The sequence below is a fragment of the Sarcophilus harrisii genome, chromosome 2 (genome assembly GCF_902635505.1).
Source record: "Sarcophilus harrisii chromosome 2, mSarHar1.11, whole genome shotgun sequence".
In the NCBI taxonomy this organism is placed as follows: domain Eukaryota; kingdom Metazoa; phylum Chordata; class Mammalia; order Dasyuromorphia; family Dasyuridae; genus Sarcophilus; species Sarcophilus harrisii.
In genome coordinates this window covers 80009048-80036525 of record NC_045427.1, presented here as the reverse complement: position 1 = coordinate 80036525, position 27478 = coordinate 80009048, and the positions used below count along the sequence as shown (strand labels likewise).

Genomic DNA, 27478 nt, shown 5'->3' with positions numbered 1-27478 from the left:
AACAGAAATACAATTCTCAAGAGTTATTTTTACCTTTTCTGCATCTCTTGAGGTTCTATTCTTGGAGATCAAATTTTTTTGTTTAGTTCTGGTTTTTCTTCAGAAACAAATGGAATTCATTTGTTTCATTAAATATCCATCTTCTTCCCTGGAAGAAAATGCTCAGCTTACTGGGTAGTTTATTCTTGGCTGCATCTCAAGTTCTTGTGCCTTTCGGAATATCATATTCCAGGCCCTTCTTTCCTTTAATGTAGAGGCAGCCAGATCTTGGGTGATCCTTATTGTGGCACCTCGGTATTTAAATGGTTTTTTTTGGCTGCTTGTAAAATTTTTCCTTAATCTTATAGTTCTGAAATTTTGCCACAATATTCCTTGGGGTTTTTTATTTTAGGGTTTCTTTCAGAAGGTGTTCGATGAATTCTTTCAATGCCTATTTTACCTTCTGATTCTATTACATCTGGGCAGTTCTCTTTGATGATTTCTTGTAAAATAGTATCTAGGCTCTTTTTCATCATAGTTTCAGAAGTCCAATAATCCTCAGATTATCTCTCCTAGATCTATTTTCCAAGTCTGTCGTTTTTGAATGTAGATAATTCGTGGTTTTTTCCAGTTTGTCATTTTTTTGTTTTTGCTTGACTGATTCTTGCTGTCTCAATGAATCATTAGTTTCAATTTGTTCAGTTCTAATTTTTAAAGAATTATTTTCTTCAATAGCTTTTTTTACTTCTTTCTGTATATGTCCAATTGAGTTTTTGAATGTATTGTTTTGGGTGTGTGGAATTTTTTCCATTTCACTAATTTTTTTTAGTGAATTATTTTCTTTTCAATTCTAGATCCTACTTTCTTGCGTGTTCTTTGTCTTTTCCAATTCATGGATCACTACTTTCTTGCGAGGTCTTTGTCTTTTCCAAATCACAAATCCTACTTTGTAGTGAATTCTTTATTTTTTCCAATTCGTATTTCAGGAAGTTGTTGCTCTCTTGTAAGGCTTCTCTTTCCTTTCCCCATTTATCTTCTAACTCTCTTTTGAGACTTTTAATGGCCTCTTCTATGAGAGCATTCTGTAAAGGAGGACAGTCTGATGCATTTTTGCTGTTTGAGGTCTCTTCAGGTTTGCTGACCTGCTCTTTTCTGCATAGAAGCTGTCGATTGTTCTTTTCATCTTTTTATTCATGTTTTAAAGCCTTTAGGGTGGTCTCCTAGCAAGGGGTTACCAGCTTCCTCTGCAGAATAGGGAGAGATGTAAACCGATTTCCGGCTCCAAGGTATGGGAGTGCTCTGTGTGAGGGTTTTCCCTTCCCCCAACAGGAGGTGGATTCAGCACTGGCCGAGCTATCAAACTGCTTAGTAGGGCTGAGTGGATTATCGATTGCCCTCCGAGCTGGAACTAAGTGGTGAAAGTGTCACCGCCCAGGCCGGAGCCTCTTGTGGGACTGTGGTATTGCGCTGACTGCAGAACGCAGACAGCCACAAACTCTGCCTAGTGTCTCTGCCTGATGCAAATCGGCCCTGGAAAAAAAGCTCTATGGCTCTAAGCCGAGCTCCCCCTGCGCAGATTGGAGGCTAACCCGGGCTGTCCTCCTGTGGTGCAGGATCACAACTGCCCCAAGGAAAAGCCCTTGCCGGTTGGGGCTGCCTGCTTGTGCTGAGATCTGTGCCTTCACCCTCGGTTTGAGACTCTCCTCGGAACCTAATTTCTCTCCCAGTCTGACGCCGATCTCCCCCTGGCCCCGAACCAACCTTTTTGGCGAGACTGCAGATTTTTTCGGCTGGTGAGTTGTTCTACTTCTTATCTTTACGAATTGTAGCAGTCAAGACTATTTTTGAGGCTTGATATATTATTGATAAAGAGGGTAAGAGAAGAGCTTAGAAAGACGCGTGTGTCTTCTCCGCCATCTTGGCTCCGCCCCCATGAATAGACTCTTAATGGAATACCAAACATATGCAATTGATGGTCATGTAAGAAAGGCACCAATACTAATTTTTTTTTTTTATAAAGCAGTTAGTGGCACAATGAAGGACAAGGTAGGCCTAGAGTCAGGAAGATCTGTATAAAAATTCAGCCTCAGACATTTATTAGTTATGTGATCATGGTCAAGTAATTTAATTTGTTTGCTTCAGTTTCTTCAAATGTAAAACGAGGATGCTAATAGTATTAACCTTCCCAATTTGTTGTAAGAATGTAATGAGATAATATTTATAAAGTTCATGGTAGATAGGCACTATGTAATTGATTATTTTCTTCCTCATATGATTTATTTTACCATGGTGACAGTAAAGCAGATGTTTCACAAGTATTATCCAAGCTAATATGTTTTATTTTTCTGGTCCAGTAAAAAAAAATGGAGTTGGAGTAAGATAACCTGGGTTCAAGGGACTGACTATGGGACTTTGGGCAAGGCAGACAACCTCTTTGGGTCTCATTTTCCTCATCATGTGAGAGATAATGATACTTACATGGGGATTAAATGAGATTCAAATTTCCATATATGCCTAGGAAATCTTTTAGGTAACCCTCCACAATTGCCATGGTGTAGTATAGAAAGTAGCATACTTTCATTCACACAATAGAACCCTGAAAACATTTGTTGGCTGAATGATGTATTCAAATGTTATTTATGTAGAGAAAGGTAGTTACTTGCTCAGTAAACCTGAAAAAATCCATCAATCCACTATTGGTTATTCAAAACATTGTGTGATTCAAAGTGGTTATTTTACTGTTTTTTAATAAAATATATTGGTTAGTAATAAATAACAACTCAAATAGAATTCAGGTATAGTAGGAGTAACAAAAGGTAGAGTGAAGCAATTTTATAGACCAGGATAATAACTAAGAATGATGGATCAGGAGCTTAGCAAGAGGAAGTTGCTGCAGCAGCAACAGGTTCAGGGGCTCTCAACCAATTATGGAAAGAGGTTTGGACAACTGGCCCAATTTGCCTGGTACTGAATTAAGAGAAAATCCTATGACATTGACTATAAACAACTTTAAGCTGAAGTCCTAAGGTGAGCAGGATATCTATCTTATTAGATAGATGCTTGTGATCACAATGATTCAGGACCTTTGATCACAGTCCCAGGGGAAAGAAGAGTACTTGTGGTCAATCATGGACCAAAACACAGGATAACTGAGAAGTGGTCATACCTCTCCTTGGATCATACCACCTTCAAAAATTGGAAACTTGCAACCCCCCATAACTATTTCTAAAAGTAGCAATACACACACACACATACACACACACACACACACACCCTGAAATTTGGGACAGTGTTCCTTCAACTCTAGGAGCAAAATATAACTTTAACACAGAGGAAACCACAGGAACTTTCACCTCCTGGACATTGTGAGGAGGCCTGGGTCTGTCAAGGAAGACTGAGTGAACCTCTACTGGTTAGGAATTTGTGGTCCAGTTGTACTGCAGAGACCAGCCATGAGTGAAAAGGAACCAACATGCTCGGTGAATGCAGAAGAAGAGGGGCAGGGATGCTGCTGATGGTGGGAACTTGCAAGAGGGTAGAGCTTTTGGTTTAGGGTTCCAGGTCAGAAGGGAGATCTGAAGTAAAGCTAGAGGCACCATTTCCTTCTTTTCTAGGATTAGAGGTGTTTAAACTTAAAGTACTTACAATAATAATAGTAATAACGAACCAACAAAGAACAAAGCAGAAACTTACTATGGGAATGACAAAGACTGGGGTTCATCTTCAGAAGAGTACATCAAAGTAAAAAAAAAAAAAAAAAAAAAAAAAAAGGTCTCTTCTATCCCAAAGAGTAATGTTAAATGGTTATTTGCCCAGAATTTATAGATTTGAGAAGACTTTAAAAATTAAGTGAGAGAGACTGAAAAAAAAATCTAAAATAAATAAATAAAAACCATTCAAGAAAAACAAAGTTATGAAAAAAAGTTAACCAAACAGAAAAGGAGATATGGAATCTTAAAGAAGAAAACATTTCTTTGAAAATTAGAACTGGGCAAAGGGAAACCAGTGAAACTATAAGAGACCAAGAAATAACAAAACAAAATATAAAGGAGAAAAAAAAAAACAGAACAGTGTGAAACATCAGAAAAATAACAGATCTGGAAACGATTCCAAAAAAGAAAATATAATAATAGACTACCTAAAAGCTATAACCAAAAAAAGAACCTTGACACAATAATTCAAGAAATAATCAATGAAAATTGTCCTGAAAAGATGAAATGGGGGGAAGTAGGAATTGAAAAGATCCATCGATCATCATTTCAAAGAAATCCTTTGTGCAAATCACAAAGGGATATTATTGCCGAATTTTGAAATCCCAGATCAAAGAGAAAAATTTCAAAGAAGCTAACAAAGAATTCGAATATTCTAGAGCTACGATTAGAATTGTACGAGGTTTAGAGAAAAAAAGAACATTTAATGATTTTCAGGACTTTGTCCTAAACAAACCTGAACTTAATAAAAAATTTAACATATAAGAATCAATATCAAAGATTAATTTTAAGGAACTCAGCATGCACAAATTCCTTGTGTGTTGTGCATGGAAATGTATATCATATATTTAAGATTACATATGTATCTGTGTGAATGTATGTATGTATGCTTGGGAGGGGATAGTACTCTACAAAATCTATAAGGAACTATGGGGGGATGGAATAGGATAATGTGGAATATAGAAGGATGTCTAGATTTATAGCAGTGGGACAAAATGTATAGATTAATGGGTAAGGGATAAGGGGGAAAGAGTAATGTAGGATAAGATGGGAGCCATAAGGATGTTAATAATAGAATTGGGATTAGCTGTGCAAATTAATGGGAATGGAATAAAGAGGAAAAGAAAAGATAGGGGGAGAAGATAAGGGATGGATACATAGGTAGAGGAAGGTTAACTGATACCAAGACACGTTAAGGAGCGGAATTAAAGTAAAACAATTTACAGGGATAAGAAACATATTTAAACACTTCAACAAGTATCTGGGGTAGAATTTATTAGATGCATGTTTACATATTAGTAAATACATATGTGTGTGTATATGTGTATGTGTATACGTATGAGTATATATAGGTATGTATGCATGCAGGTCTAAGTATGTGTATGTGGATATATTATGTAGGTATGAATATATTTATATAGATAGGTAATGTATATGTATATGTGTATAGATATATTTGGTATATATATAATATGTATATGATGTATATATATATATGTACATATAAATATATCTATGCTTGAAGGAGGCAATGGAATGAAAGGTGGGGGGAATAAAGTAAAAAGTGTCCAACAGAGAGCAAATGAATAAACTACAAGGAAACAAAGAAAATATGGACACTCATCAATAAAATTTCATCTATTGTTGTTTCTCATAAAAGCCTCATTTCTAAAACATAGAGAGAATTCAAATTTGTAAAACAAGTCATTCCCCAATTGATAAATTTAGATCCTTTGACCTGAGCAATTTTCAGATGACAAAATTAAAACCATTTATATACATATGAAAAAATTCTCTAAATCACTATTTAATAGGTAAATGCAAATTAAAACAACTCTGAGGTACCATCTCATTCCTGTCAGATTGGAGAAGATGATAGGAAAAAATAATGATAAATGTTGATGGGGATGTGGGAAAACTGGAACAATAATGTTCATATGCTGGAGTTGTGAACTGATCCAAACATTCTGGAGAACAAGTTTGAACTATGTACAAAGGAGCTATCAAAATATGCATACTCTGTGATCCAGCAGTGACTCTACTAGGTCTGTATCCCAAAGTGATCATAAAAAGGGGGAAAGGACCGACATATGCAAAAATGTTTGTAAGCAGCTCTTTTGTGTGGTGGCAAGAAACCTGAAACTGAGTGGATGCCCATCACTTGGGGAATGGCCAAATAAGTTGTGATATATGAATGTAATCAATACTATTGTTGTATAATAAATGACAATCAGGAAGATTTCAGAAAAGCCTGGAAATGCTTATACGAACTGATGCTGAGTGAAGTGAGCAGAACCAGGAAAACATTATATATATTAATAGTAAGATTATGTGATGACCAATTATGATAGACTTAAATTTTCTCAGCAATACGGTGATCCAACACAATTCCAATTGTAGGTAGAAAAAGACATTCACATCCAGAGAAGGAACAACGAAGACTAAATGCAAATCAAAGCAAACTATTTTCACTTTTATTTTACTTTATTTTTGTTTTTCTCTTTACTTTTGATTATCCTTTCATGAGTAGTACAGAAAATTTTTTAAAAGATTGTATATGTTTAATTTATATGGGATTGCTTGCTGTTTTGAGGAGGTCAAAGAAAAGGGAGAAGGGATTTGGAATTCAAAATTTGCAAGTGAAACTCTTGAAAAAATGAATGTTGAAAATTATCTTTACATGTAATTTGAAAAAATAAAATACTATTAAGTGGAAAAATAATTTAAATATATATAATTGGTCAAGTGGAAACTAATGACTCTATGAGAGAATCAAAAAATATTGAAATAAACTCAAAAGAAGAAAACCAGAAAAAAATAATATATTTCATTAGAAAAACAACTGACTTGGTAAAATAGATCAAGAAGAGATCATTTAAGAACTATTGGATTACTTTAATTACATGATCCATAAAGAACCTAAACATCATATTTTGAGAAATCATCAAAGGAAACTACACTGTCATCCTAGAACCAAAGGTAAAATAGAAATCGAGTGAATGTACACACACATTCTGAAAAAGATTACAAAATGAAAACTCAGAGGAATATCATAGCCAAATTCCAGAGTGCCCTGGTAAATGAGAAAATATTGCAAGTGGTCAGAAAAAAAAACAAAACAAAAAACAATTCAAACATCATAGAACCATAGTTGGGATATCACACAATTTAGCAGCCACTATATTAAAAATGAGGTGACTTGAAATGTAGTATTCTGGATGGTAAAGGAATTAGGATTACAACCAAGAATAACTTATCCAATGAAACATTATAATCTTCCAGGAGAAAAATGGATATTCAAGGAAATAGAGTACTTTCAAACTCAAGAAAAGTGATAAAGGATTCAATAAAGTTAAATTGTTTACCTTCCTATATGGGAAGATGTTACTCGTAACTTTTAAGAACATTACAATTATTAGGCAATGAAAAATAGTCTACAAAGAGGACACAGGTGTGAGTGAACTTTGATGAGATTTTTTTAATGAAATTTAAAAGAAATGAAATTTCTTTTTAAGAAAGAAAGAAGCATTGAAATAAAGGAGAAAAAAGAGGTAAGATGAGGTAAATTATCCCATTTAAAAAAGGCATAAAAAGAAGAGTTTTTAAAGTAGATGGAAAGATTGAGGAGGTAGGTTATACTTGAAGCTTACTTGCATCAGAATTCACTCAAAGAGGAATAACAGACACACTTATTTAGTATACAAATCTATTTTGTCCTATAGTAGAATAAGAGAAAAGGAGAATAAGAAAAGAGGGTAATAATAGAAGGAAGGGTAGATTGGGAAACATGGTGGTCAGAAGCAAAACAGACTTTGGGAAGGAACAGAGTGAAAGAAGAGAAGAAATGGGAAACGAGGATGAAAAGAAATACAGTTGGGAATCACATCTGTGAATGTGAATGAGATGAGCCATAAAATGGTAATGGATAGACAATTGGATTAAAAACATAATGCTACAATATGTTGTTTACAAGAAACATACTTGAAATAGTGAAACACAGTGAGAAAAAGGAAAAATGCTGGATTGGAATCTATTATTCTTCACCTCAAAGTGAAAAAGCAGATTTAGCAATCATATTTTCAGACAAAGCAAAAGCTAAAATACTTCTAATTAAAAGAATTGAGAGTAACCATGTTTTGCTAAAAGATACCACAGAAATGAATATCAATACTAAACACATATGTATAAAATATTATAGCATCCAAATTCTTAAAGGAAAAAGTAAAATAAGTTATGTGAGGCAATAGTCAGTAAAACAATATTAATAGGGGACCTGTAAGATTAACTGAAGTCCTGAATTTGCATTTCAACAAGCATAGTCTTAAAAAGGGTTTTCATGTTCTCAGCAAAAAGAAGTTACACAAAAGACAATGCTGAGATTATTTAAGATTCCTTACTCACTAGGTTTCCTAACAATTTGGCCCTAGGATTAGCCTATTTATTATTGCTCAGAACTTTGATTAAATAAAACATACCAGAGGAGGAAAATCATAAGACAAAAGTAATACACAATTAGCAAACACAGTGGCCAATATAACAAACAAACAACATACAACAAACATCACCACCATTTCAAGGAAGCACCAATATCTGCATTCTTTGGCTTGGAGGAAGATCACAGATATTCAGAATGTCAAGTGGGATCCATTGTTAGGCAAGATGTAGAAGTATTTCCTAGTCCAAATCCTCAGTCTCCTTCCACTAAGAGGTTTTCATAGGCTGAGAACAAAGAAGGCACTATGCTAATTAATATCATTTAGTACTTGGATGTTGAGACAGCAGCCTCCCAGATAGAGAATGGTCCATCCCAAGAGGGTCACCAAGGAGAATATTTGTTCATTCCTTTAGGAAGATTGTGTTCACTCAAGGAACTGGTCAGATTTGCAGAGTAAACATCAGTCTGCAATAAAGGATACCCATTGATTAATGCATAAAAAAGGATGTCTTCCTTTATGTTTTCCTGGTATTGCATCAGATAACTGCAAGTACATTCTCATATGCTCAACAAAAATAAGTTACACAAAACACACAGCTGACACTTAAGATTCCTTACTTATAAGGTTTTCTTACAATTTGGTGCTAGGAACAGATATGTCTCCAAGTTGGTCAAATAAAACAACAGGACTTCAGCTGAAGATGAACAATTACTTACACAACTCATAATTTAAAAGAAAATAAAACAACAGAGTTTCAACTGATCATGAGTATTTATTTTTACATAGAAAAAGCCTAAAAAAAATTAAAAAAAAAAAAAGAAAAAGAAAAAGCTTGTAGTTTAGAACAAAGCTTAGTTGAAAGGCAATTCATAATACAAGGTCCAAAGCAGAGAACAAACATATTTAAATCATAGGGTATAGACATGATAAGTGTTTCCTTTTTGAGTTCCAACCTGATAATGAAGGAAACAATTGTACTGAGGTTTCATGCATCTAATGTGTTATATTATGAATATAATGTTATTTTCAATAATGATTTATTAATATAAACACAACATGAGGTATTTTGGATCATGCACACTCCTTCTGCAGCTAATAACTATTCTAAAGCTATTTTATTATAAAGGAACACATAAGTTAGGGAATCTAGAGGTTCTTGGAGGTTCTGTAAACCTTAGCCATTTTCATTTGCAAGATCCTCAATAGTAGCAGTTACATTAGTTAAAACAACCCCATGATTATTAATACCCTTCAATACTTCCCCAGTATAATTCATTGAATAACAGCCACAAGAATAGGAATGACCTAGATCTAGAACGAACTGGATTTCTAGTCTTGAGTCCACTAGATATTTCCCTTGACTTAATTCTTCTCAAATTGATCTTCCATTTTACTTGGAATTCCAGGATAGAAGGAATAGCCAGATTGGATCACTGCACAGATATTCCCTTAGTTCTCAGGCAAATCAGGTTTAAAAGTGCTGATTTTGTGAATTCACTTTCATGTTTCTCCATACCCAGAGGGAAGGGTACCATCTAGATGATGAGGCAACCAGTTGCACAGTCATTGAGATGGCTTTTGTTCACACTCTTTACATAGTACTTTACCAATTCTACCCAGATATTGGTGTCTATCATTTATCTTAAGTTCTTGACTTTCTTCCTGGTTTAATAACCATGAATCTAAACCTTTCTAAGAGAGCTAAACCTATTACACTTATTCCCAAACTATATTTTTAACTTCCTCTTTAATCTGCATTTTCTGGATGTCCAGTACTTGTACTAAAACTCTATTATTCTAAATTATTCTAAATTGTACAGGTAATTCCAAGAAAATTATCTTTCTCCATCAGGGCTCAAATACTTATTGCAATTTCTTGTCTATGACTAGTCACATCTATATACATTCTATATTTGACAAATATCAAATTAAATTTTAGTGGTGTATCATTTTACGGTGATTTTTACTCAAATCTTAACCTGTTTCCCATCCTATGTCTCAAATACATTGTAATCAGGGACCCACTCAGACAATGAATAATTTGGGATCCATTCACCAACTACTTCCAGTTTCTTCCCAAAACAATGGGACCCAAAGTCCTTTGAGGAAAGTGGCAATGTTCTCACTTTCTGAAACTATTACAGCTTAGAATTAATGAAATTTTCTTCTAATAAAGAGTTGCAAACAGAAAATAATTGGAAACTAAATAATCTAGTTCTAAAGAATGAGTGGGTAAAAACAATTGGGAATAAATAATTTCTTTTTAATAATATTTTTCTAACAATATGTAAAGACAATTTGAACATTTACTTTTATTTTAAAAAATTGAGTTCCAAATTTTCCATTTTTGTTTTTCACCACACCCCCAAGGTGGTAAACAATTTTATATAGGTTATATATGTACACCCATATAAAACATATTTCCTTAGTAGTCATGTTGTGAATTAAAAAATAAAACAAAAGTATAAAAGCACAAAAAAGTGAACATAATATGTTTTGATCTCTATTTAGATTCCACCAGTTATTTCTCTGGATAGAGATAAATTTTCCCATAATCAGTTTTTTAGTATTGTTTTACTTCATTGTATTTCTGAGAAGAGCTAAATCATTCATAGTTGATCACTGCACAATGTTGCTATTTCTGTTCACTTTGCATATATACCACAATTTGCTCAATCATCCACCCAAATTCATGGATTTTCCTTCAGTTTTAATATACTAAATTATTTCAATAAAGATAATATGAAAACAATGAAACAACATAACAAAATTAATAATATTTAGTGAAGCTGCACTTAAGGGAAAATATACATCTCTAAAATTTTACATCAATAAAATTGAGAAAAAAAGGTCAATTAATTGAGTATGCAACTGAAAAAAAAATCTAGAAAAAGAATAAGTTAAAAATGCCCCCAAAAACATCACATTGGAAATCCTGAAAATGCAAAGAGACACAAATTCTTCCCTGATTTGTAGATTAGACAAATAATTTATATGGTCCCATATTTTGTTTATAATTTTATCCTTGATATTTAAATCTTGTACTCAGTTTGATGTTATCATGCTACCTGGCATGAGACCGATTTATGCCTAGGTTCTGCTAAAATATTTTCCAGTATACCTAGCACTTTTTGTCAAATAAAGAGTATTTGTATTTGTATTTTTGTATTTGTATTATCAAAATAATTATTGAGTGATTGGATTGATGAGATAGGAAACTATGTTAATGAATGTCTTAATGTCCAGTACTGTAAGTGATAAACTACAAGTTAGTTTGATTGGCATGTTTACAGATAGAGGATTTGAATTTAAAAGTTTGGAAGAAATGAGGAAAAGGAAAAATAGTTTTTCTTTAAAACTATTTACAATGTACAGAGCTAAGGGCTTTACAAAAATGTGATTAAATCCTCAAAACAATGGAGGTTATATTTTTATTCCTCAGAAATAGGTGATGTTATCATTTTTAATGTATTTGAATAAACTGAGGCAGACTCAAGTGACAATCCCAAGTTCTCACAAGTATTAAGTGTTTACAGTATTATTTGAACTTGAACTTTTCTAACTTTGGGCCTCATGCTATATCAACTGTGCCCCTAGCTGTCTTTAGACTCAATCTCCTAGAAATATTTTCTAAAATTGTATTTTGCTTCAAAGAAAGCAGAGAGATCTCCATATGTTTCCCACACAGTGTCCTACTTGGAGAACAAAGTTTCTTAAATAATATCCATATTTCAGCTGCTATCTCCACATAACTGAAAAATTAGTCTTTTTAAAGGAATGATCTTGTTATTCCTCTGTTAAAGAAAAATCAGTGACCAACTCTTCTCTGGATGAAATAATACCCTTATGTTTTGCATTTAAAAAACTCTACAATTCTATTCAAGGATGGCTGTATGTAACTCTTGTAATTTACATATAACAACATTCCAATCAAAGCAATCTACTTATTATTCTCTTAGGATGAATTCCATCTCCAACATGTATGTTTGTTTATAGGTCTCACATGCCTCAAATATACTTTCTTTTCTCTTTTGTCTTTACTAACTCAGCTTAAATGTTCCTACAAAAACAAAACAAAAATAGGTTTCTACAAAAACCTATTCTGATCCCGAAAAGTACTAGTACCATTTCTCCAAACTAATTCATATTTACTTTGTTTATATTCTGTTATTGTTACAGTTGTTGAGACATTTTTCAGTAGTGTCCAATTGTGACCTCATTTGGGATTTTTTTTTGCAAAGGTAATAACTCCACTATATTTTAGTTTTTTTCTTGTTTCTTTTAACATTTTCTCCTTGACCTAGAGGTTTCAGAATTTAATTAGAACATATTCCTATAGGTGTTTTTGTAAAGTTTCTTTAAGGTTGGTGTTCAATGGATTTTTTGCTATTTCTACTTTACCCTCTTATATAAACACTTTAAAACAAGTTTCTTTAATTATTATTTTTTGCATAATTGTATCAAAATTCTTTTTTTGATTGTTTTCAAGTAGTGTGATTCCTTTTACATTTTCTCTTCTTGATATGTTCTCCAAATCAGTTTTGTTTTCCTTATGAGATGTTTCATATTTTCTTCAAATTTTTTTCATTCTTTATATTTTATTACCTGTTAAGGTTTTTTAAAATATAATTTCACTGACTTCCAATTGCCCAATTCTAATTTTCAAGGAGTTGTTTTTTTTTTCTTAAGATTTTTGATCTTCCTTTTGCAAATAATTGATTTTAATAATCTTGGTTTTGTTGGATTTTTCTTAATTTTTAAAAATTTCTACAATCTCTTCTATTTGATTTTTAAAAATAATTTTGTGTTCTTCTGTGTATCCTTTTGGAGCAAGTGACCATTTGATCATTCTTATTGTATTTAACATTTAAAATCTTATTATTGTAATCACCTATAGTTCTGGGATGTGACAAATGATAACTCAGGTCTCAGATCCTTCTTCAGTTCTTCCCTCTGGCCTAGAATGGAAATCAAGAACTCCACTCTTCAGTAGGTGCCCATAGTCAACAGAATCTCCACCCCACTGCTTTTGCACTTACCAGGTGTGTGCGCTAGTGCGCTACGTTTATTCTTCCTCAGGGTTGCATCTCAGTAGCATGATGTCCTTTATCAGCATAGGTCCCATCAATTTTTTCTGACTCAGACTACTGACTTCCTGCACTGCCCAGGAGGTGGAAATTACTAAGACTAGGGCCTAGGTTACCTCCCAACTCAATAAGCCTGAAGACTTGGCTGTTTCTGTTTCTCTGGAGCTAGCTGGGAGCGTTTTGCACTTTACACTGGCCAAACCTCTTCCCTAGTATTTTTCTTTGTGTTTACTCCTATTATCCTTGGAGGAGCGTTTCACATTCACCCTGAGATGTTTGTAGAGGTCTAGAAAACTTGAAATACTCTAACTTTTCCAAAATCTTTCCAGAATATTCTTCCCAATCAATTGTTTTAAATAGATTTGTGGGTGTCCTCTACTGCTCATCTTCTTCAGTCACTACCCAATATTGAGACTCCAAACTTGATGCTGACTCAGACTCTATGGTATCCATGGAGAAATAATTTTCCATGGGGAAAAATAAGAAGTTGAATGGGAACAAGAAGAACCTGGGGGATTTATCAGTTCAAGCAATGGGGTCAAGTTGTCCTTCAATAGTGAAGTGGTTTCTAGAGCCCCTTTTATCAACCTTGACTTTATTTATTAGAAACTATATGCAAAAATTATGTGGCTTCTCAGAATTGCTGCAGAATTGGAAAGAAAATATTTACTGTCATGATTAAGACTGGGGGACAACTGGGTGATACTAGGACACTCTGAAAATAATATTTGAGGATTCAGATGAGCTGATTTCACAGAATGTACCTCATGTCCTGTCAAAAATCTTAGACCTGGTGACAATTTCAATAAAAAGATAGCTATAATCATTGAGAATATATTTTTGAACATTATCTGCCATCACAGACAATATGAAAAACAGGAACAACATTGTCCTAAAATATGAGCCTGTCTGACCTATTGCTATGGGCAAGACAGCTAAGTCTTAGAATATTCAGGAGATTCATGGGAAACTCTGGGCCTGACCTAAAACATGTCTCAGAATATGTACTACTATCTACCATAATCATTTATGACAGACATCAAGTGTAAAAATATGGCATCATAGGCTAATGTAAATGGCTTCTTGGTGAATGGGGCTTCCCTTAAGCCTGGACTCTTAGACATCATAAAAACATAAATTAAACTTTTCATGTGCCCCCCATTTCCTTGCAGAATTAGAATGGAGGAGGCAGAGCCAAGATGGGGGAGAATACACATGCTTCTTTCTGAGCCTTCCTGCTTCCCTCACACTATTTGTGAAATTCAGCTTCTGAATTAATGCTGGACTATCAGAACCCACTAATATTGGGATTGCAACACATTACCAACAGAAGATAATCTTGAAGATCACCAGAAGAGGTCTGTTTTGGTCTTGTGCAGGCTGGGGAAGAGTCCAGGTGCAGGCTGGGGAAGAGTCCAGATGCAGGCACAGGTAGGCAAGCAGGCAGAGCACCGAAGCCAGCATACACTGAGCAGACTGGGGCAGGGGCAGTCTCCACAGGGTAGAGAATCTGAGGAGAATACTCTACCACAGTGTGGCTATTCTGCTCTGGTTGCAAGCCAGTAGATCAACAGAGAAGTTATAAAATTTCCAACACACAAAAGGTAAAGAGTGTACAACAAAGCACTGGAGTCTTACGGGACCTGGCCACAGCACAATCCCAGCCCAACAGATATCAGAATAGCCACAGTTCTGCTGCTTTACTGCCACTTCTGTTGCCCATTAAGGAAGCTTGGAAAGCCCTCATTGCCCCCAAAGCAGACCCCAAACTTTTTTTTTTACTGTTATAATATAAAAAAAAGAATTAGAGGTGGAAAGGAGATTGTACCAGAAAAAGGGGAAAATGGATGGAAAAAGAGGGAAACTACATCTCATGAAGAGGCAAAGGAAACCTATTATATCTGAGGGAAAGAAGGGAGGGAAATGAACATTATGTGAATCTTACTCTCATCAGATTTGGCTCAAAGAGAAAATATTAGACATATTTGGTTTACAGAAAAACTTTTCCCATCTCATTGAAAAGTGGGAGGGGAAAAGTAAAAAGGGAAGGGGTAGGATAAATAGAAGAGAATATAGAAATAGTAGGAAAAAGGTTCAAGAAAAGAGGAGGGACTCTAAAGAGGAAGGGCTGCATGAAATGAATAGTGTTCATAAGTTTAATAGTGGGGAGGGGAGTAAGGAGGAAAGGAAAGAGAAAAGTAAAATTTGGAGAAAATGAGATGGCATGAAATATGGAATCAGTAGTTTTAATGTTAAATGTGAATGGGGTAAACGCCCCCATAAAGCAGAGGTTGATAGCAGACTGAATTAAAAGGCAGAATCCTACAATATGTTGTTCACAGGAAACACACTTGAAGCAGGGCTATACATACAGAGTAAAGGTAAAAGGCTGGAGCAGATGAAGTCAAAAAAGCAAGGGTAGCCATCCTGATCTCAGATCAAGCAAAAGCAAAAATTGATCTAATTAAAAGAGAAAAGGGCATTTAGGGATAATGAAGCAAATTCAATACTAAACATATATGCACCAAATGGCATAGTATCTAAATTCCTAAAGGAGAAGTTAAGAAAGCTGCAAGAAGAAATAGACAGCAAAACTATTATGGTAGGAGATGTCAACCTTGCACTCTCAGAACTAGATAAATCAAACAACAAAATAAATAAGAAGTTAAAGAGATACATAGAATTCTAGAAAAGGTAGATATGATAGATCTTTGGAGAAAACTGAATGGAAACGGAAAGAAGAATATTTTCTTCTCAGCAGTTCACAGAACCCATACAGAAATTGGCCATATATTAGGACATAAAGACCTCAAAATCAACTGCAGAAAGGCAAAAATAGTAAATGCATCTTTTTTCAGATCACAATGCAATAAAAACTACATTCAATAAAAAGTCAGAGGAAAATAGACCAATAAGTAATTGGAAACTAAATAATCTCATCCTAACGAATGAATGGGTAAAACACCAAATCATAGACACAATTAATAATTTCACCCAAGGGAATGACAATAATGAGACATCATACCAAAATTTGTGGGATGCAGCAAAAGCAGTAATAAGGGGAAATTTTATATCTCTAGAGGCTAACTTGCATAAAATAGAGAAAGAGAAGAAAAATGAATTAGGCTTGCAACTAAAAAAGCTAAAAAAAAAAGAGCAAATTAAAATCCCCCAATCAAACACTAACTTTGAAATTTTAAAAAAATAAAAGGAGAGGTTAATAAAATTGAAAGTAAAATATATATGTATATATATTGAATTAATAAATAAAAATGAGCTGGTTTATGAAAAAAAAAACAAGATAGATAAACCCTTGGTAAATTTTATCAGAAAAAAAAAGGAAAATAAAATTATTAGTCTTAAAAATGGAAGGGGAGAACTTTCCACTAATGAAGAGGAAATGAGAGCAAAAATTAGGAGTTACTTTGCCCAACTTTATGCCAATAAATTCGATAACTTATATGAAATAGATGAATACCTTCAAAAATATAGGTTGTCCAGATTAATAGAGGAAGAAGTAAATTGCTTAAATAGTCTCATTTTAGAAAAAGAAATAGAACAAGCTATTAATCAACTCCCTAAGAAAAAATCCCCAGGACCAGATGGATTTACATGTGAATTCTACCAAACATTTAAAGAACAATCAACTCCAATCCTATATAAACTATTTGAAAAAAAAAAAAAGGAACGAAGGACTCCTACTGAATTCCTTCTATGACACAAACATGGTACTGATACCTAAACCAGGTAGGACAAAAAGAAAAAAAAGAAAATTATAGATCAATATTCCTAATGGATATTGATGCAAAATTTTTAAATAAAATATTAGCAAAAAGATTGACAGAAAATCATCCACAGGATTATATACCATAACCAAGTGGGATTTATACCAGAAATGCAGGGATAGTTCAATATTAGGAAAACTATTAGCATAATTGACTATATCAATAAGCAAATTAACAAAAATCATATGATCATCTCAATAGATGCAGAAAAAGCATTTGATAAGATCCAACACTCATTCATATTAAAAACACTAGAGAATATAAGAATCAATGGACTGTTCCTTAAATTAGTCTGAAGTATCTATGTAAAACAATCAGTAACCATTAAATGTAATGGGGATAAACTGGAACCATTCCCAATAAGATCAGGAGTAAAATAAGATTGCCCACTATCATGATTACTATTCAATATTGTATTAGAAATGCTAGCTTTGGTAATAAGGAATGAAAAAGAGATTAATGGAATTAGAGTAGGTAATGAAAAAAACAAATTATCACTCTTTGCAGATGATATGATAGTATACTTACAGGAGGTCATACAGAGTATACAGATAGCATATATATATATATATATATATATATATATATATATATATATATATATATATATATATATAGACAAGATATAATTTTACAGTATATATATACTTTCAGTATATATACAATTCTGTAAGTATACTTATATATAGATATATTATATCTGTAAGCATACTTATATATAGATATAGATTCAGAGAATCTACTAAAAAGCTATTAGAAATAATCCAAAACTTTAGCTAAGTTTCAGGATACAAAATAAATCCACATAAATGATCAACATTTTTATACATCACTAACAAAATCCAATAGCAAGAGATACAAAGAGAAATCCCATTTAAAATAACTGTCATTAGTATAAAATATTTGGGAATCTATCTGCTGAGGGAAAGTCAGGAACTGTATGAGCAAAACTACAAAACACTTTCCACACAAATAAAGTAAGATCTAAACAATTTGAAAAATATTAAGTGCTCTTAGATAGGTTGAGCAAATATAATAAAGATGACAATACTACCTAAACTGACCAAACACCCAAGAAATTGTTTTACTGACTTAGAAAAAATAACAGCAAAATTCTTCTGGAAGAACAAAAAAGGGAACTAATGAAAAAAAAAGTCAAATGAAGATGGCCTAGCTGTACCAGATCTAAAACTATATTATAAAGCAGCAGTCATCAAAACTATTTGGTACTGGCTAAGAAATAGACTGGTTGATCAGTGGAACAGAATAAGTTCACAGGACAAAATAGTCAATAACTAGAGTAATCTAGTATTTAACAAACCCCAAGACCCCACCTTTTTGGATAAGAATTCACTATTTGACAAAATCTTCTGGGAAAATTGGAAACTAATATGGCAGAAATTAGGCACTAGCCCACACTTAGCACCATACACCAAGATAAGGTCAAAATGGGTTCATCATCTAGACATAAAGAATAAGATTATAAATAAAGTAGAAGAATATAGGATAATTTACCTCTTAGACCTGTGGAGGAGGAAGGAATTTGTGACCAAAGAAGAACTAGAGATCACATTATTGATCTCTATTGATCACAAAATAGAAAATTTTGATTATATCAAATGGAAAAGCTTTTGTACAAACAAAACTAATGCAGAAAAGCTGGGAAAACATATTTTCAGTCAAAGGATCTGCTAAAGGATCTTTCTCTGGATACAGTTGGTTCTATTCATTCTTGAACAAATGGAACTGGTTTGGTTCATCTCATTATTGAAGAAGGCCATGTCCATCAGAATTGATCATCATATATTATTGTTGTTGAAATATATGCTTATTTCACTCAGTATCAGTTCATGTAAGTCTCTCCTGGCCTTTCTGAAATCATCCTGAAATCCTGATTTCATTTCCAAATATATAGAGAGAATTGACTCTAATTTATAAGAAATCAAGCCATTCTCCAATTAATTGACAAATGGTCAAAAGATATGAACAGACAATTCTCAAACAAAGAAATTAAAACTATTTCTAGTCATATGAAAAGATGCTCCAAGTCATTATTATTCAGAGAAATGCAAACTAACACAACTCTGAAATACCACTACACAACTCTCAGATTGGCTAGGATGACAGGAAAAGACAATGCTGAATGTTGGAGGGGATTTAGGAAAACTGGAACACTGTTACATTGTTGGTGGAATTGAGAATATATCCAGCAATTCTGGAGAACGATTTGGAACTATGCTCAAAAAGTTATCAAACAATGCATACCCTTTCATCCAGCAGTGTTACTATTGGGTTTATATCCCAAAGAGACCTTAAAAAAGGGAAAAGGACCTGTATGTGCAAACATGTTTGTGGTAACTCTCTTTGAAGTGGCTAGAAACTGGAAACTGAGTGGATGCGCATCAATTGGAGAATGGCTGAATAAATTGTGGTGTATAAATGTTATGGAATATTATTCTCCTGTAAGAAATGACCAGCAGGATGATTTCAGAAAGGCCTGGAGAGACTTACATGAACTGATACTGAGTGAAATAAGCATATATTTCAACAACAATAATATATGATGATCAATTCTGATGGACATGGCCTTCTTCAACAATGAGATGAACCAAACCAGTTCCATTTGTTCAATAATGAATAGAACCAACTGTATCCAGAGAAAGAACTCTGGGAATTGAGTGTGAACCACTACATAGCATTTCCAATCCCTCTGTTTTTTTCCGCTTGCATTTTTTTATTCCGTTCATAGGTTAATTGTACATTATTTCAAAGTCCAATTCTTTTTGTGCAGCAAAATAATTTTATGGATATGTATACATATATTGTATTTACCATATACTTTAACATATTTAATATGTATTGGTCTACCTGCCATCTGGGAGAAGGGGTGGGGAGAAGGAAGGGAAAAAAAGGTTTTGCAATTGTCAATGCTGAAAAATTACCCATGCATATATCTAGTAAATAAAAAGCTACAATAAAAAAAGAATGAAATTATAAAATAAATTGGAAGAACATAGGATACTTTACTGATCAGAACCATGGAGGAGGAAGGAATTTGTGACCAAAGAACTAGAGATCATTATTGATCACAAAATAGAAAATTTTGATTATATTGTTAAAAAGATGTTGTACAAGCAAAACTAATGCAGACCAGATTAGAAGGGAAGCAATAAACTGGGGAAATATGTTTAAACTCAGATTCTGATAAAGGCCTCATTTCCAAAATATATAGAGAATTGTCTCAAATTTATAATAGTTCAAGCTATTCTCCAATTGATAAAGGATCAAAGGATGTGAACAGACAATTTTCAGATGAAGAAATTGAAACTATTTGTAGCCACATGAAAAGGTGCTCCAAATCACTATTGATCAGAGAAATGCCAATAAAGACAACTCTGAGATACCATTACACACTCTCAGATTGGCTAAGATCATAGGAAAAGATAATGATAAATGTTGGAGGAAGTGTGGGAATACTGATACACTGATACATTTTTGGTGAGGTTGTGAATGAATCCCACCATTCTGGAGAGCAATTTGAAACTATTCTCAAAAAGTTATCAAACTGTGCATACCTTTTGATCCAGCAGTGTTTCTACGGGGCTTATATCCCAAAAAGATCTTAAGGGATGGAAAGGGACCTGTATGTGACAAAATGTATGTGGCACCCCTGTTTGTAGTGGCTAGAAACTGGAAATGAAATGGATGTCCATCAATTGGAGAATGGCTGAATAAATTGTGGGATATGAATGTTATGGAAATTATTGTTCTGTAAGAAATGACCAGCAAGATGAATACAGAGAGGCTTGGAGAGACTTACATGAACTAATGATAAGTGAAATGAGCAGAACCAGGAGATTGTTATATACTTCACCAACGATACTGTATGAGGATGTATTCTGATGGAAGTGAATATCTTTGACAAAGAGAAGATCTAACTCAGTTTCAATTGATTAATGATGGACAAAGAAAGAACATTTGGAAATGAATGTAAACTATTTGCATTTTTGTTTTCCTTCCCAGGTTATTTTTACCTTTTGAATCCAACTCTCCTGTACAACAAAAGAACTATTCGGTTCTGCACACATATAATGTATCTAGGAAATACTGTGACATATTTAACATGTATAGGATTGCTTGCCATCCAGGGGAGGGGATGGAAAGGGGGAAGGAGGGGGAAAGTGGTAACAGAAGTGAGTGCAAGGGATAATGTTGTAAAAAATTACCCAGGCATGGGTTCTGTCAATAAAAAGTTATAATTATTAAATAAATAAATAAAGTAGCGGTCATCAAAAACATTTGGTACTGGCTAAGAAAGATAGCAGTCATTCAGGTAAAATAGTTAATGACTATAGTAATCTAGTGCTTGACAAACCCAATGACCCCAGCTTTGAGGATAAGAATTTAGTCTGACAACATATTATTAACATAATAATTAACAATAATAATATGGCAACATGATCAATTCTGAAGGACCTGGTTCTCTTCAACAATAAGATTATTCAGATTAAATGGTTTTATGATCAAAACAGCCATCTACACCCAGAGAGAGAGAACTGTGAGTTCACAATATAGCATTCTCATTCTTTTTGTTGTTGTTTGTTTGCATTTTATTTTCTTCATTATTTTTTTTCTAGTTTGATTTGATTTTTCTTGTACAGCAAGATAATTGTATAAATATGCATATATTGGGTTTAACATATATTTCCACTATGTTTAACATATATTGGACTATTTGCCATCTAGGGGAGAAGGGTGGGAGAAGAGGGAAAAAATTGGAACTCAAGATTTTGTAAGCCCTTATGTTGCAGAATTATCCATGCATATGTTTTGAAAAATAAAAAGCTTTAATAAAAAAAAAAGAAAAAAATGACCAGCAGGATGATTTCAGAGAGGTCTGCAGAGGCTTACATGAACTGATGCTAAGTGAAATAAGAAGAATCAGGAGGTCATTATAGACTTCAGCAACAATACTACATGATGATCAATTTTGATGAATGTGATTCTACTTAACAATGACATGATTCAAACCAGTTCCAATCGTTCAATAATTAATAGAATCAACTACACCCAAAGAGAGAACTATGGTAACTAAGTGTAGACCACAACATAATATTTTCACTCTTTCTGTTATTGTTTGCTTGCATTTTTGTTTTCCTTCTCAGGTTTTTTTTTTCTTTCTGGATCTGATTTTACTTCTGCCACAATATAACTGCATAAATATGTATACATATATTGTATTTAACATATATTTTAACATATTTAACATGTATTGGATTACCTGTCATCTAGGGAAGGCAATGGGGGGAAGGAGGGGAAACGTTGGAACACAAGGTTTTGCAAGGGTCAATGTTGAAAAATTATCCTTGCATATATTTTGTAAATAAAAAGCTATTTTAAAAAAAGAATTAAAATAGAGCAGCACAAATTTGATTTACAGCTCCTTGTCATAGGATTACAATATTGATTACCCTCTTCCATGGTCTAATTCATTGTATACTTTCTTTAATTATATGAATCCTGTTTAACAGATCTCTACTCCTCAGATCTTTCTTTATTAAACCAGTCAGACATTTCTCCATTTATAGTATAGTATATAAATTAAGCTGAATTTTCTTCATGTAGAAAGGTAAGGGAATCTAAAAAAAGATAATTTTCCAAATTATAAATTCTAATTATTTGGGTGAGACATTCCACAGTGTTAATAACTTTAGAGGAGAATTTGTTTGACTGTTGTATTGCCACGATTTAATTAAATTACTTTCAGCACCATGGAGACTTTCCTAGGATCTAACACTGAATTTGAAATGTTTAACAACAATGTTTTTACAACATATTTTGATCAATTAAAACACAAATAAGATATTTTTGCATGAGTCTTATGGACTTTGCATACTTTTCCTCTGTCCTATACAATTGAGTTTTTCTATAAGAATTACATGATGGAAAAAATCAGGTCTTTCCCATCATAAATGAGTGAGAATTTATGAATAGCATCATTCTCCAACAAAAATGCCCCAATTTTTTAGAATCTTCATAAACTACTTTTCTATTTTTTTTTAATTTAGGGGGAAAATAAATTTAGATTGATGGTTTTACATCATATATACAGTGCTCTATGTAGATGGTCTCCAAATTTGCATTATTCCAAAACCACTACCTACTGTACATTGCTATCTAGGCATTCTACTAATATTTGATTCCAGAGAAGGAAGTGTAGTTCACCAGAAAGCCCACTAAACTTGAAGTCAGAGGACATGAATCCATGTTTTGGCTAATCTATTTACTATTTGTATGATTTTTGAGCAAGTCATTTAATCACTCTCAGGCTGTTTTCTCATCTGTAAAATCAGGATTTTCTACTAAATGATATCTGACCTCCACCCCCAGTTCTGAATCTATCATTCCAGAATCAAAACAACCAATAATAACTTTTTGCAATCTACTCTAAACCTATCTTTCTCTCTAATTTCCCCATTTTTATTTAATCAGATTGTCACTATTGCAAACATATATTCTTACTTTCAGATTTAAAGACATCTCCTCACCTCCATACACAAGTAATTGCAAAATTATATTAATTTCATCTCATTCTCTTTCTCTATTTAACATTTGTACTGCAAACAACTCATTTCAAAACTCATGGATTCTTGTTTTGGCAGTTTTAACAGGTTACTAAATGCTCCTATAGCTTCTTCACTCAACTTGAATACTTTTATTAATTCATAACTCTGCAAAATGACATACTTTAAGATCCCCTAAGTGACTGCAATTTAAAAAAAAAAAAGTTATTCTGGCTGTCTCTGGCCAAACTGGCCATTAGGTTCTTAGGCTGCCCTCCCAATTATCATTCCTTTATCATTCCTGCAACATTATATCCAACAAAAACATCAGTTTTAGTTGCTCCAAGCTATACATGGACTGCTAAAAACTCATCTTTTTGAAAATAATTCTTCTTTTAACATAATTTCAGTATTTAAATGAGTGAACATGCTGCCAAATTCAAATGATTGACATGTGCTGGGCATTTACTATCTTTGTCCACTTAAGGACCATGCATGACATCAGATTAGTGACTTTGATTCCAAGGTTACCAATGTTCTTCATCTTTCTATCCAATGTCTACATGTGCTATATCCATAATTCTTCTGGTCAAATGGTGTATATATGAATTGTTGTTGCTGTTGTTTTTAAGAAGTCCACCCCTAAGTAATTATTTTATCAAATTTTAAAATATGATTATTATGTCTTAATCCATAATGATAAGCTTTTAAAGGGGAGCTGCCAGTCATTTATTTTAATAAAATGGCAAAGAGAAAAAGACATAAACAGGGAGAGAGACAGAGACAGAGAGACAAAGAGACAGAGACGCACAGACACACAGAGAAAGAAACAAAGAAAGACAGAGACACAGGGGCAGAGACACAAACAGGAGATATCTACTACAAAATTTGACTCTAGTTTTTTTTGTTTGTTTGTTTGTTTGTTTGTTTTAATTCAGTTATGTAAACACCATGAACCAGGTATTGTATTTTAGTTAAAATTTTATCTTATTGCAGTAGAACAGCTTTTGGAGTTGACTAGTGAAAACTGGGTTTCAGAGGTGGAGGTCAAAGCCATTCATTCCTAATGCAGTTGTTAATTGCAGGCTTTCATAAATTTGGGGAGTGAAAACAAACCAGACTGGGAAGAGCTACTTACAAATAAAGGAAATTATTAGTATTCAAACATGAAACTAAATTTAGAGGTTTTATAAAATATCTATTATATAATAATCTCTAAAGAAATTTCTCATTTTTTAAATTCATGTTTTACATTGTCCTTGAACTTCAAAAATATTGTATTTATATAAGTTGCTTGGTGTTTTCACCAAGATAAGTGAATTTGTGCTTATGTTATTTAACACAGTGTATAAGATGGTAAGAAATCTACAGCAGAAGTAGAATTAATTGATTATAAAGCCTTTAAAATCAATTTTGTTTATCCAAGCTATGATGTTTGTAGTGTCAAATTAAGAATTGGTTCCTGAATGGATTGAAAGCATAAGAATCTGTTGTAGAAAACTGATTATTGTATTCGCTTCATAAGAATAGCCTTATATACAGGGAATATTTTTTGGTTTTTTAAAATGTATTTAAGGCTGTCTCCATAGGTAGGCAAGAGATTTTATAAACCTAAAACACAGAATAAAGTAAAAGTAGTCAGGTTTTCTTTGAATAGTATGTTCTCAATATTATTTTTGTCTTAGCATCTAGAAAAAGAATCAATTTCTCATTTGTTTTTAGATGAGCTATTTGTGAGATAATGTCATTCATTTGCCTATGAATTTTTATGCTATAGTTTGTTAATATATTGTACCTTTGCCTTGTCTATTTTGCATTTATTATATTTAATGTATTTGTAAATGGTGAATTCAATTTCTGAAGTTAAACATTGCTTTTTTTTGGGGGGGGGGAAGTCCATGACTGAGGGCCTTCCCCCAAAGACTGAGACATGGGAACCACTTCCATTAACATGGAGAAGGTGTCTGAAATTTATGACCTTTACAGAAATAGGGAAAGAGTTTAGGAGAGAGTGCTCTTCCAGTGCCCTTTCTCCTGGGAAGAGTCAAGTAGATAGTGGAACCTAGTATAATGGGAGAGGTATGAATCCCAGGAGTCAGTGCTGGCTAGAGCCAGGGAAAGACCTTGCTGTAGGACAAGGGGAGAAGAGGTTCACATACCAGTCTAGTTCCCCAATATCAGCGTGCCCAAGAGCATGCATGGCTCATAACTAGAAGGACTTTACAATAGCTACCCACCTCCCAAAGGCATGGGCACAGTGCTAGAGCTGCTGCTTGATCCTGAGGCCATGGTCCATGAAGTCTAAGACTCTGTATTCAATGAAGAAGGTGGACTAAGAGCCATTTTCTTTAACTGAATTTGGCACATGCAACAGGACACTATCCTCACAAGACAGTATACCCTAGTTCTAGTATCCCATCATTTATGGCATTTGTGCCAAGCTCCATAAGATCTCTTCTCACATGGACTTCAAAAACCTTCAGATGCTGAAGATTTCCCTTTAAGTGCTCTCCCTACCCAATGCCCTGGAGCTGCTCAGCATATACTATTAATTAGAGTTGGACTATAAAGAGATTGTCTTGCCCTATCTCATCAATGAGGTGTTGCAGTAAAGTTTAATACCTCACAGCAGCAACAGAGTTCAAGCAAGTATTTCAGCAGAAAATCCATAAGGCTCAATTTTTGGTGGAAAAGGTAAAACAGGAGCAATAGCAAAAGATCATACAAATTGAGGCTGAAGCTGAAGCTGTCAATATACTTGTATCAGCTCTAAGAAGAACTCTGACTACATCAAACTTAGTAAGATCTGAGAACATTTCCCAGAACATATCCAGAACTAAATCTATATCTCTGCTGACAATCTTGTATTGAACTTGTAAGATGAAAGGTTCACTATGGAAAGTGAGCTTCTTCAGAGCCAAGAAATAGAGATCTTGTTCTGGCTTCAAGTGAACAGTGATAGATTACACATAGATTACACATGTGAAATCATTTAAAATGTATTTTCATATTTACCATGTTGCAAAAGAAAACAGACAAAAAAGAAAAAAAAAAGAAGAGAAAAATGTATGTCTCAATCATACATCATTTCTTTATCTGGAGGTAGATAGTATTTTCTGAAAACATCCTATTCATCATATTACAGCATAATAGTATGACATCACAATCATATTCCACTTGTTCAACTATTCCATAATTGTTAGGTATCTCCTCAATTTCCACTTTTTCCAACCACAAAGAGGACTATTTTTAAACATCATTTTACAACTAAATCCTGTCTTTTTTTTCTTTGAAATCTTTGAGGCAGAAGTCTTGCTGTGAATCTGTGAGTCAAACAATATGTAGAGATTTAAAGTCCTTTGGACTTAGTTTCAAATTGCTCTCCAAAATGGTTGAATCAATTTCTAACTTCACCAACCATCCAAATTTTCCATATTCCCTTTGATATTTGTTCTTTTCTTTTTCTTTTTCGGGTCATATTAGCCAACCTGATCATTGTAAAGTGGTACCTTAGAATTGTTTCAACTTGCATTTCTTTAATCAATAATGATTTATAGCATTTCTTCCTATGACAATAGATAGTTCTGATTTCTTCTGAAAACTGGATGTGCAAATCTTTTAACCAAATCAATTGGGGATTGACTAATATTATTAATAATGTGACTCAGTTCTCTAAATATTTAAGAATTGATCACTTTATCACAAGAAAAAATAAAAATTGTAAATTTTCCCCACAATTTTTGCTTTCCTTCTAATATTGGCTACATTGGTTTCATTTGTGCAAAACCTTTTTAATTAAAATATGTACATTCATTTTATATTTCATAATATTCTCTATTTATTTCTTGCTTTTAGAATATTTTCTTATCCTTGAATCTCACAGGTATGACATGCCATGCCATGAATCTTTTCCTTTAA

General features: G+C 33.3%; 1 pseudogene; it reads left to right on the top strand.

Moving 5' to 3' along the window:
- The first annotated feature begins 2839 nt into the window (after nt 1-2839).
- LOC111718818 lies at nt 2840-26556 on the top strand (annotated as a pseudogene).
- Nucleotides 26557-27478: the final 922 nt, after the last annotated feature.